Source organism: Salvelinus namaycush, unplaced genomic scaffold, assembly GCF_016432855.1.
Source record: "Salvelinus namaycush isolate Seneca unplaced genomic scaffold, SaNama_1.0 Scaffold1903, whole genome shotgun sequence".
In the NCBI taxonomy this organism is placed as follows: domain Eukaryota; kingdom Metazoa; phylum Chordata; class Actinopteri; order Salmoniformes; family Salmonidae; genus Salvelinus; species Salvelinus namaycush.
Window position 1 is genome coordinate 33,932 of NW_024058679.1, and position 12,952 is coordinate 46,883.

The 12,952-nt window shown below is 45.1% G+C and overlaps 1 long non-coding RNA gene across 1 annotated transcript; it reads left to right on the top strand.

Annotated features, from left to right (window-relative positions):
* LOC120037828 lies at window positions 1-12,048 on the top strand. The gene is made up of 3 exons (XR_005474884.1): window positions 1-150; window positions 708-858; window positions 11,943-12,048. It is a non-coding gene; the product is annotated as an uncharacterized LOC120037828 (long non-coding RNA).
* The last annotated feature ends 904 nt before the right edge of the window (window positions 12,049-12,952 follow it).

Below are 12,952 nucleotides of genomic sequence, written 5' to 3' on the forward strand. Positions count from 1 at the left end.
AAGCGTCATTGAAGGGCCGAGGACAGCTGACTGGATTTCAGGGCTTCCTGCTGACAGTATCACATAGTACTTGTTAGCGGAGAGATACCAATGGCCTTTTGATTTTAAACCACATCAATTAATACTCTATTTGGCTTGTGTGTTTTAACGGTAGGAAAATTGTATTGGAATGTTTCTATGAGATTATAGGTTCCTTATTGTGTGTTATATCGTTAGAATATGTAGGCATTGATGCTAAATGAAGCTATCGTTAGCTTGCACCATGGTATTGACATTAGCCAGTTAGCTAACTTAGCTGGCGAGACGACTAACGCATTCAGTAACGACACTCATTTCAGTATTTGTTGACAAGTGCTGTCGTTGTAACAAAATAATACACATGTTCTGTCATGTTGGTGCAGTAACGTTATTGACATTGCATTACATTGGCCAAGTGTGCTAGCTATGACCTGAGTTGGGCTAGCTAGCTACTGGGTAATGTTGCGTTAGCAGAAGCAGCTGATGGTGATGAACAAATTAGCATCTGATCTGGTTACAGAGTTGGTTATTAATTCCTGGCATGCTTTAACAAACTGCTCTCATCTGCAGAATTAGGCTATTATGAAAAATGAATGATGCAAAATCTCGCTATGTTTGTATGTATATATGTGTGTGTTGATTTGAGACGGGGTATTATTTATCAATCAAACCCACCTGTCTCCTTCCAGGTAGTTATTCATTCTTGTCCAGAGAGGTATCCTACAGGTGTATCAGGATGGATATCCGCGGGGCGGTGGACGCTGCAGTGCCCACCAACATCATCGCTGCCAAGGCAGCTGAGGTCCGAGCCAACAAGGTCAACTGGCAGTCATACCTGCAGTAAGTACACCTTCATCCTACTCCTCTTCCTCCACCTCTTCATGGTATTATTTTAGTTCCCTCATATTTTGTTCATAGGACACTATGCCTGTTCGCCCTTTAAAGCTGCAATATGTAACGTTTTGGGTAACCTGATCAAATTCACAGAAATGTTTGTTATCGATTTGTCATTCTTATTGAAAGCAAGTCTCTAAGAAGCGGTAGATCTGTTCTGTGAGCTATTTATATGCTAATTTATATGCTTATTTTTATGCTTATTTTTATGCTTATTTATATGCTTCCCGGTCTTAAGTTTAGTTTTTGCGTCTTTCGGTTTTGTACACCAGTTTCAAACACTTGAAAATACAATATTTTGGGTTATGGAAAATATATTTTTTAGATGGTACAATGATTCTCTTCTCTATAGTGCACCTTTAATTCTGCCGTTTTCATGCTGGGCACTAGGCCTAGTACTAGTCTATAGGTTATTTTGGTATTTCTCTGGGCTGTGAGTCACAGTCTTGTGGATATGAGTTATTCATGGCTGTCCATTCATAGTACTACACTGATTCTTCTAATAAGAAGTTGAATCAGCTTGTATAGTGCTGGGCTGGGACAAAAGCCAGTTCACTCTGCTCTTGTAGTATTTCCAGGGGTAATGCCAGTGTTGTCAGCTACTTCTGTAATTAGGAACTACTGTGTTAAACAGATGTCAAAAGACAGACAGAGAAGTGAATCCCAGTGTCTTTATCTAGAGCAGAACTAGGCCTAACACTGGGGTTCACTGCTCCATCTAAAGCAGAACTAGGCCTAACACTGGGGTTCACTGCTCCATCTAAAGCAGAACTAGGCCTAACACTGGGGTTCACTGCTCCATCTAGAGCAGAACTAGGCCCATAACACTGGGGTTCACTGCTCCATCTAGAGCAGAACTAGGCCCATAACACTGGGGTTCACTGTTCCATCTAAAGCAGAACTAGGCCCATAACACTGGGGTTCACTGTTCCATCTAAAGCAGAACTAGGCCCATAACACTGGGGTTCACTGTTCCATCTAGAGCAGAACTAGGCCCATAACACTGGGGTTCACTATTCCATCTAAAGCAGAACTAGGCCTAACACTGGGGTTCACTGCTCCATCTAAAGCAGAACTAGGCCTAACACTGGGGTTCACTGTTCCATCTAAAGCAGAACTAGGCCCATAACACTGGGGTTCACTGCTCCATCTAAAGCAGAACTAGGCCTAACACTGGGGTTCACTGCTCCATCTAAAGCAGAACTAGGCCCATAACACTGGGGTTCACTGTTCCATCTAAAGCAGAACTAGGCCCATAACACTGGGGTTCACTGCTCCATCTAAAGCAGAACTAGGCCCATAACACTGGGGTTCACTGCTCCATCTAAAGCAGAACTAGGCCCATAACACTGGGGTTCACTGCTCCATCTAAAGCAGAACTAGGCCCATAACACTGGGGTTCACTGCTCCATCTAAAGCAGAACTAGGCCCATAACACTGGGGTTCACTGCTCCATCTAGAGCAGAACTAGGCCCATAACACTGGGGTTCACTGTTCCATCTAAAGCAGAACTAGGCCCATAACACTGGGGTTCACTGCTCCATCTAGAGCAGAACTAGGCCCATAACACTGGGGTTCACTGCTCCATCTAAAGCAGAACTAGGCCTAACACTGGGGTTCACTGCTCCATCTAAAGCAGAACTAGGCCTAACACTGGGGTTCACTGTTCCATCTAAAGCAGAACTAGGCCTAACACTGGGGTTCACTGTTCCATCTAAAGCAGAACTAGGCCTAACACTGGGGTTCACTGCTCCATCTAAAGCAGAACTAGGCCCATAACACTGGGGTTCACTGCTCCATCTAAAGCAGAACTAGGCCTAACACTGGGGTTCACTGCTCCATCTAAAGCAGAACTAGGCCCATAACACTGGGGTTCACTGCTCCATCTAAAGCAGAACTAGGCCTAACACTGGGGTTCACTGCTCCATCTAAAGCAGAACTAGGCCTAACACTGGGGTTCACTGTTCCATCTAGAGCAGAACTAGGCCCATAACACTGGGGTTCACTGTTCCATCTAAAGCAGAACTAGGCCCATAACACTGGGGTTCACTGCTCCATCTAAAGCAGAACTAGGCCTAACACTGGGGTTCACTGCTCCATCTAAAGCAGAACTAGGCCTAACACTGGGGTTCACTGCTCCATCTAAAGCAGAACTAGGCCTAACACTGGGGTTCACTGCTCCATCTAAAGCAGAACTAGGCCTAACACTGGGGGTCACTGCTCCATCTAAAGCAGAACTAGGCCTAACACTGGGGGTCACTGCTCCATCTAAAGCAGAACTAGGCCTAACACTGGGGTTCACTGCTCCATCTAAAGCAGAACTAGGCCTAACACTGGGGTTCACTGCTCCATCTAAAGCAGAACTTAGCCTAACACTGGGGTTCACTGCTCCATCTAAAGCAGAACTTAGCCTAACACTGGGGTTCACTGCTCCATCTAAAGCAGAACTAGGCCCATAACACTGGGGTTCACTGTTCCATCTAAAGCAGAACTAGGCCCATAACACTGGGGTTCACTGCTCCATCTAAAGCAGAACTAGGCCTAACACTGGGGTTCACTGCTCCATCTAAAGCAGAACTAGGCCCATAACACTGGGGTTCACTGCTCCATCTAAAGCAGAACTAGGCCCATAACACTGGGGTTCACTGTTCCATCTAAAGCAGAACTAGGCCCATAACACTGGGGTTCACTGTTCCATCTAAAGCAGAACTAGGCCCAACACTGGGGTTCACTGTTCCATCTAAAGCAGAACTAGGCCCAACACTGGGGTTCACTGCTCCATCTAGAGCAGAACTAGGCCCATAACACTGGGGTTCACTGCTCCATCTAAAGCAGAACTAGGCCTAACACTGGGGTTCACTGTTCCATCTAGAGCAGAACTAGGCCCATAACACTGGGGTTCACTGTTCCATCTAGAGCAGAACTAGGCCCGTAACACTGGGGTTCACTGTTCCATCTAGAGCAGAACTAGGCCCGTAACACTGGGGTTCACTGTTCCATCTAGAGCAGAACTAGGCCCGTAACACTGGGGTTCACTGCTCCATCTAAAGCAGAACTAGGCCTAACACTGGGGTTCACTGCTCCATCTAGAGCAGAACTAGGCCCATAACACTGGGGTTCACTGCTCCATCTAGAGCAGAACTAGGCCCATAACACTGGGGTTCACTGTTCCATCTAAAGCAGAACTAGGCCCATAACACTGGGGTTCACTGTTCCATCTAGAGCAGAACTAGGCCCATAACACTGGGGTTCACTGCTCCATCTAGAGCAGAACTAGGCCCATAACACTGGGGTTCACTGCTCCATCTAGAGCAGAACTAGGCCCATAACACTGGGGTTCACTGCTCCATCTAGAGCAGAACTAGGCCCATAACACTGGGGTTCACTGCTCCATCTAAAGCAGAACTAGGCCCATAACACTGGGGTTCACTGCTCCATCTAGAGCAGAACTAGGCCCATAACACTGGGGTTCACTGTTCCATCTAGAGCAGAACTAGGCCCATAACACTGGGGTTCACTGCTCCATCTAGAGCAGAACTAGGCCTAACACTGGGGTTCACTGCTCCATCTAAAGCAGAACTAGGCCCATAACACTGGGGTTCACTGCTCCATCTAAAGCAGAACTAGGCCCATAACACTGGGGTTCACTGTTCCATCTAAAGCAGAACTAGGCCCATAACACTGGGGTTCACTGTTCCATCTAAAGCAGAACTAGGCCCATAACACTGGGGTTCACTGTTCCATCTAAAGCAGAACTAGGCCCATAACACTGGGGTTCACTGTTCCATCTAAAGCAGAACTAGGCCTAACACTGGGGTTCACTGTTCCATCTAAAGCAGAACTAGGCCCATAACACTGGGGTTCACTGTTCCATCTAAAGCAGAACTAGGCCCAACACTGGGGTTCACTGCTCCATCTAGAGCAGAACTAGGCCTAACACTGGGGTTCACTGCTCCATCTAGAGCACAACTAGGCCTAACACTGGGGTTCACTGCTCCATCTAGAGCAGAACTAGGACTAACACTGGGGTTCACTGCTCCATCTAAAGCAGAACTAAGCCCATAACACTGGGGTTCACTGCTCCATCTAAAGCAGAACTAGGCCCATAACACTGGGGTTCACTGCTCCATCTAGAGCAGGACTAGGCCCATAACACTGGGGTTCACTGTTCCATCTAGAGCAGAACTAGGCCCATAACACTGGGGTTCACTGCTCCATCTAGAGCAGAACTAGGCCCATAACACTGGGGTTCACTGTTCCATCTAGAGCAGAACTAGGCCCATAACACTGGGGTTCACTGCTCCATCTAAAGCAGAACTAGGCCTAACACTGGGGTTCACTGTTCCATCTAAAGCAGAACTAGGCCCATAACACTGGGGTTCACTGCTCCATCTAAAGCAGAACTAGGCCCATAACACTGGGGTTCACTGTTCCATCTAAAGCAGAACTAGGCCCATAACACTGGAGTTCACTGTTCCATCTAAAGCAGAACTAGGCCTAACACTGGGGTTCACTGTTCCATCTAAAGCAGAACTAGGCCCATAACACTGGGGTTCACTGCTCCACCTAGAGCAGAACTAGGCCCATAACACTGGGGTTCACTGCTCCATCTAGAGCAGAACTAGGCCTAACACTGGGGTTCACTGTTCCATCTAAAGCAGAACTAGGCCCATAACACTGGGGTTCACTGTTCCATCTAAAGCAGAACTAGGCCTAACACTGGGGTTCACTGTTCCATCTAAAGCAGAACTAGGCCCAACACTGGGGTTCACTGCTCCATCTAGAGCAGAACTAGGCCTAACACTGGGGTTCACTGCTCCATCTAGAGCAGAACTAGGGCTAACACTGGGGTTCACTGCTCCATCTAAAGCAGAACTAGGCCCATAACACTGGGGTTCACTGCTCCATCTAAAGCAGAACTAGGCCTAACACTGGGGTTCACTGCTCCATCTAGAGCAGAACTAGGCCTAACACTGGGGTTCACTGTTCCATCTAAAGCAGAACTAGGCCCAACACTGGGGTTCACTGCTCCATCTAGAGCAGAACTAGGGCTAACACTGGGGTTCACTGCTCCATCTAGAGCAGAACTAGGGCTAACACTGGGGTTCACTGCTCCATCTAAAGCAGAACTAGGCCCATAACACTGGGGTTCACTGCTCCATCTAAAGCAGAACTAGGCCTAACACTGGGGTTCACTGCTCCATCTAGAGCAGAACTAGGCCTAACACTGGGGTTCACTGTTCCATCTAAAGCAGAACTAGGCCCATAACACTGGGGTTCACTGTTCCATCTAGAGCAGAACTAGGCCCATAACACTGGGGTTCACTGTTCCATCTAGAGCAGAACTAGGCCCATAACACTGGGGTTCACTGCTCCATCTAAAGCAGAACTAGGCCCATAACACTGGGGTTCACTGCTCCATCTAAAGCAGAACTAGGCCAAACACTGGGGTTCACTGCTCCATCTAAAGCAGAACTAGGCCTAACACTGGGGTTCACTGCTCCATCTAGAGCAGAACTAGGCCTAACACTGGGGTTCACTGCTCCATCTAGAGCAGAACTAGGGCTAACACTGGGGTTCACTGCTCCATCTAAAGCAGAACTAGGCCCATAACACTGGGTTTCACTGCTCCATCTAAAGCAGAACTAGGCCTAACACTGGGGTTCACTGCTCCATCTAGAGCAGAACTAGGCCTAACACTGGGGTTCACTGTTCCATCTAAAGCAGAACTAGGCCCAACACTGGGGTTCACTGCTCCATCTAGAGCAGAACTAGGCCTAACACTGGGGTTCACTGCTCCATCTAGAGCAGAACTAGGGCTAACACTGGGGTTCACTGCTCCATCTAAAGCAGAACTAGGCCCATAACACTGGGGTTCACTGTTCCATCTAAAGCAGAACTAGGCCCATAACACTGGGGTTCACTGCTCCATCTAAAGCAGAACTAGGCCCATAACACTGGGGTTCACTGTTCCATCTAAAGCAGAACTAGGCCTAACACTGGGGTTCACTGCTCCATCTAAAGCAGAACTAGGCCCATAACACTGGGGTTCACTGCTCCATCTAAAGCAGAACTAGGCCCATAACACTGGGGTTCACTGCTCCATCTAAAGCAGAACTAGGCCCATAACACTGGGGTTCACTGTTCCATCTAAAGCAGAACTAGGCCTAACACTGGGGTTCACTGCTCCATCTAAAGCAGAACTAGGCCCATAACACTGGGGTTCACTGTTCCATCTAAAGCAGAACTAGGCCCATAACACTGGGGTTCACTGCTCCATCTAGAGCAGAACTAGGCCTAACACTGGGGTTCACTGTTCCATCTAAAGCAGAACTAGGCCTAACACTGGGGTTCACTGTTCCATCTAAAGCAGAACTAGGCCCATAACACTGGGGTTCACTGTTCCATCTAAAGCAGAACTAGGCCCATAACACTGGGGTTCACTGTTCCATCTAAAGCAGAACTAGGCCTAACACTGGGGTTCACTGCTCCATCTAAAGCAGAACTAGGCCCATAACACTGGGGTTCACTGCTCCATCTAAAGCAGAACTAGGCCCATAACACTGGGGTTCACTGCTCCATCTAAAGCAGAACTAGGCCTAACACTGGGGTTCACTGCTCCATCTAAAGCAGAACTAGGCCTAACACTGGGGTTCACTGCTCCATCTAAAGCAGAACTAGGCCTAACACTGGGGTTCACTGCTCCATCTAAAGCAGACCTAGGCCTAACCCTGGGGTTCACTGCTCCATCTAAAGCAGAACTAGGCCCATAACACTGGGGTTCACTGTTCCATCTAAAGCAGAACTATGCCCATAAGACTGGGGTTCACTGTTCCATCTAAAGCAGAACTAGGCCCATAAGACTGGGGTTCACTGTTCCATCTAGAGCAGAACTAGGCCCATAACACTGGGGTTCACTGCTCCATCTAAAGCAGAACTAGGCCCATAAGACTGGGGTTCACTGCTCCATCTAAAGCAGAACTAGGCCCATAAGACTGGGGTTCACTGCTCCATCTAAAGCAGAACTAGGCCCATAACACTGGGGTTCACTGCTCCCTCTAGAGCAGAACTAGGCCTAACACTGGGGTTCACTGCTCCATCTAAAGCAGAACTAGGCCCAATACACTGGGGTTCACTGCCCATACCCTAACCCTAGCCCTAACCCTATTGGGCGACCAAAAAAGCCGATACCGATTAATCGGACGTTTTATTTCTATTTATTTTTATTTTATTTTATTTGTAATAATGACAATTACAACAATACTGAATGAACACTTATTTTAACTTAATATAATACATCAATAAAATCTATTTAATAAAATGAAACGTGCTCAATTTGGTTTAAATAAGGCAAAAATAAAGTGTTGGAGAAGAAAGTAAAAGTGCAATATGTGCCATGTAAGAAAGCTAACGTTTAAGTTCCTTGCTCAGAACATGAGAACATATGAAAGCTGGTGGTTCCTTTTAACATGAGTCTTCAATATTCCCAGGTAAGAAGTTTTAGGTTGTAGTTATTATAGTAATTATAGAACTATTTCTCTCTATACGATTTGTATTTCATACACCTTTGACTATTGGATGTTCTTATAGGCACTTTAGTATTGCCAGTGTAACAGTATAGCTTCCATCCCTCTCCTCGCTCCTACCTGGGCTCGAACGAGGAACACATCGACAACAGCCACCCTTGAAGCAGCATTACCCATGCAGAGCAAGGGGAACCACTACTCCAAGTCTCAGAGCGAGTGACGTTTGAAATGCTATTAGCGCGCACCCCGCTAACTAGCTAGCCATTTCACCACGGTTACACCAGCCTAATCTCGGGAGTTGATAGGCTTGAAGTCATAAACAGCTCAATGCTTGAAGCATTGCGAAGAGCTGCTGGCAAACGCACGAAAGTGCTGTTTGAATGAATGCTTACGAGCCTGCTGCTGCCTACCATCGCTCAGTCAGACTGCTCTATCAAATCATAGACTTAATTATAACATAACACACAGAAATACGAGCCTTGGGTCATTAATATGGTCGAATCCGGAAACTATCATCTCGAAAACAAAACGTTTATTCTTTCAGTGAAATACGGAACCGTTCCGTATTTTATCTAACGGGTGGCATCTCTAAGTCTAAATATTCCTGTTACATTGCACAACCTTCAATGTTATGCCATAATTACGTAAAATTCGGGCAAATTAGTTTGCAACGAGCCAGGCGGCCCAAACTGTTGCATATACCCTGACTCTGCGTGCAATGAACGCAAGAGAAGTGACACAATTTCACCTGGTTAATATTGCCTGCTAACCTGGATTTCTTTTAGCTAAATATGCAGGTTTAAAAATATATACTTCTGTGTATTGATTTTAAGAAAGGCATTGATGTTTATGGTTAGGTACAGTCGAAAAACGATTGTGCTTTTTTCGCAAATGTGCTTTTGTTAAATCATCCCCCGTTTAGCGAAGTTGGCTGTCTTTGTTAGGAAGAAATAGTCTTCACACAGTTCGCAACGAGCCAGACGGCCCAAACTGCTGCATATACCCTGACTCTGTTGCAAGAGAAGTGACACAATTTCCCTAGTTAAAAGAAATTCATGTTAGCAGGCAATATTAACTAAATATGCAGGTTTAAAAATATATACTTGTGTATTGATTTTAAGAAAGGCATTGATGTTTATGGTTAGGTACACGTTGGAGCAACGACAGTCCTTTTTTGCGAATGCGCACTGCATCGATTATATGCAACGCAGGACACGCTAGATAAACTAGTAATATCATCAACCATGTGTAGTTATAACTAGTGATTATGATTGATTGATTGTTTTTTATAAGATACGTTTAATGCTAGCTAGCAACTTACCTTGGCTTCTACTGCATTCGCGTAACAGGCAGGCTCCTCGTGGAGTGCAATGTAAGGCAGGTGGTTAGAGTGTTGGACTAGTTTGACAAGGTAAAAATCTGTCGTTCTGCCCCTGAACAAGGCAGTTAACCCACCGTTCCTAGGCCGTCATTGAAAATAAGAATGTGTTCTTAACTGACTTGCCTAGTTACATAAAGGTGTAAAAAAAAATGCTGTGTGTCTCTGACTGTTGTATAATAATCACGCTGTGTGTCTCATAGACTGTTGTATAATAATCACGCTGTGTGTCTCATAGACTGTTGTATAATAATCACGCTGTGTGTCTCATAGACTGTTGTATAATAATCACGCTGTGTGTCTCAGACTGTTGTATAATAATCACGCTGTGTGTCTCAGACTGTTGTATAATAATCACGCTGTGTGTCTCATAGACTGTTGTATAATAATCACGCTGTGTGTCTCAGACTGTTGTATAATAATCACGCTGTGTGTCTCAGACTGTTGTATAATAATCACGCTGTGTGTCTCATAGACTGTTGTATAATAATCACGCTGTGTGTCTCATAGACTGTTGTATAATAATCACGCTGTGTGTCTCAGACTGTTGTATAATAATCACGCTGTGTGTCTCATAGACTGTTGTATAATAATCACGCTGTGTGTCTCATAGACTGTTGTATAATAATCACGCTGTGTGTCTCATAGACTGTTGTATAATAATCACGCTGTGTGTCTCATAGACTGTTGTATAATAATCACGCTGTGTGTCTCAGACTGTTGTATAATAATCACGCTGTGTGTCTGACTGTTGTATAATAATCACGCTGTGTGTCTCAGACTGTTGTATAATAATCACGCTGTGTGTCTCATAGACTGTTGTATAATAATCACGCTGTGTGTCTCATAGACTGTTGTATAATAATCACGCTGTGTGTCTCAGACTGTTGTATAATAATCACGCTGTGTGTCTCATAGACTGTTGTATAATAATCACGCTGTGTGTCTCAGACTGTTGTGTAATAATCACGCTGTGTGTCTCATAGACTGTTGTATAATAATCACGCTGTGTGTCTCATAGACTGTTGTATAATAATCACGCTGTGTGTCTCAGACTGTTGTATAATAATCACGCTGTGTGTCTCTGACTGTTGTATAATAATCACGCTGTGTGTCTGACTGTTGTATAATAATCACGCTGTGTGTCTCAGACTGTTGTATAATAATCACGCTGTGTGTCTCAGACTGTTGTATAATAATCACGCTGTGTGTCTCTGACTGTTGTATAATAATCACGCTGTGTGTCTCAGACTGTTGTATAATAATCACGCTGTGTGTCTCATAGACTGTTGTATAATAATCACGCTGTGTGTCTCATAGACTGTTGTATAATAATCACGCTGTGTGTCTCATAGACTGTTGTATAATAATCACGCTGTGTGTCTCAGACTGTTGTATAATAATCACGCTGTGTGTCTGACTGTTGTATAATAATCACGCTGTGTGTCTCATAGACTGTTGTATAATAATCACGCTGTGTGTCTCAGACTGTTGTATAATAATCACGCTGTGTGTCTCATAGACTGTTGTATAATAATCACGCTGTGTGTCTCAGACTGTTGTATAATAATCACGCTGTGTGTCTCAGACTGTTGTATAATAATCACGCTGTGTGTCTCAGACTGTTGTATAATAATCACGCTGTGTGTCTCAGACTGTTGTATAATAATCACGCTGTGTGTCTCAGACTGTTGTATAATAATCACGCTGTGTGTCTCAGACTGTTGTATAATAATCACGCTGTGTGTCTCATAGACTGTTGTATAATAATCACGCTGTGTGTCTCAGACTGTTGTATAATAATCACGCTGTGTGTCTCAGACTGTTGTATAATAATCACGCTGTGTGTCTCATAGACTGTTGTATAATAATCACGCTGTGTGTCTCATAGACTGTTGTATAATAATCACGCTGTGTGTCTCAGACTGTTGTATAATAATCACGCTGTGTGTCTCTGACTGTTGTATAATAATCACGCTGTGTGTCTCTGACTGTTGTATAATAATCACGCTGTGTGTCTCATAGACTGTTGTATAATAATCACGCTGTGTGTCTCAGACTGTTGTATAATAATCACGCTGTGTGTCTCAGACTGTTGTATAATAATCACGCTGTGTGTCTCATAGGGGCCAGATGATCTCTGCCGAGGACTGTGAGTTCATTAAGAAGTTTGAAGTGGCTCATTCTGAGGAGAAACAGACCATCCTCACCAACGAAGGACATCAGGTACCACACACACACACACACACACACACACACACACACACACACACAGTAAACCAGCTAGCTGTTACTGCACAGCTGCATTTACTGTAGCTTCATAGGTGATTCTCCATGACTAGGGTTGGGCGTTCTCCAGATTGGCATACCTTTTATCGTTATGGTTGTTTGTGAATGTATACATATGAGGTTAGTAATGGAGGAAACATTATAATATGTAAACATTATTCATTATTATTATTTGTGTGTTATATATAAACTCAGCAAAAAAATAAATGTCCTCTCACTGTCAACTGCGTTTTATTTTCAGCAAACTTAACATGTGTAAATATTTGTATGAATATAAAACAACCGAGACATAAACGGAGCAAGTTCCACAGACATGTGACTAACAGAAATTTAATAATGTGTCCCTGAACAAAGGGGGGGTCAAAATCAAAAGTAACAGTCAGTATCTGGTGTGGCCACCAGCTGCATTAAGTACTGCAGTGCATCTCCTCCTCATGGACTGCACCAGATTTGCGAGTTCTTGCTGTGAGATGTTACTCCACTCTTCCACCAAGGCACCTGCAAGTTCCCGGACATTTCTGGGGGGAATGGCCCTAGACCTCACCCGCCGATCCAACAGGTCCCAGACGTGCTCAATGGGATTGAGATACAGGCTCTTCGCTGGCCATGGCAGAACACTGACATTCCTGTCTTGCAGGAAATCACGCACAGAACGAGCAGTATGGCTGGTGGCATTGTCATGCTGGAGGGTCATGTCAGGATGAGCCTGCAGGAAGGGTACCACATGAGGGAGGAGGATGTCTTCCCTGTAACGCACAGCGTTGAGATTGCCTGCAATGACAACAAGCTCAGTCCGATGATGCTGTGACACACCGCCCCAGACCATGACGGACCCTCCACCTCCAAA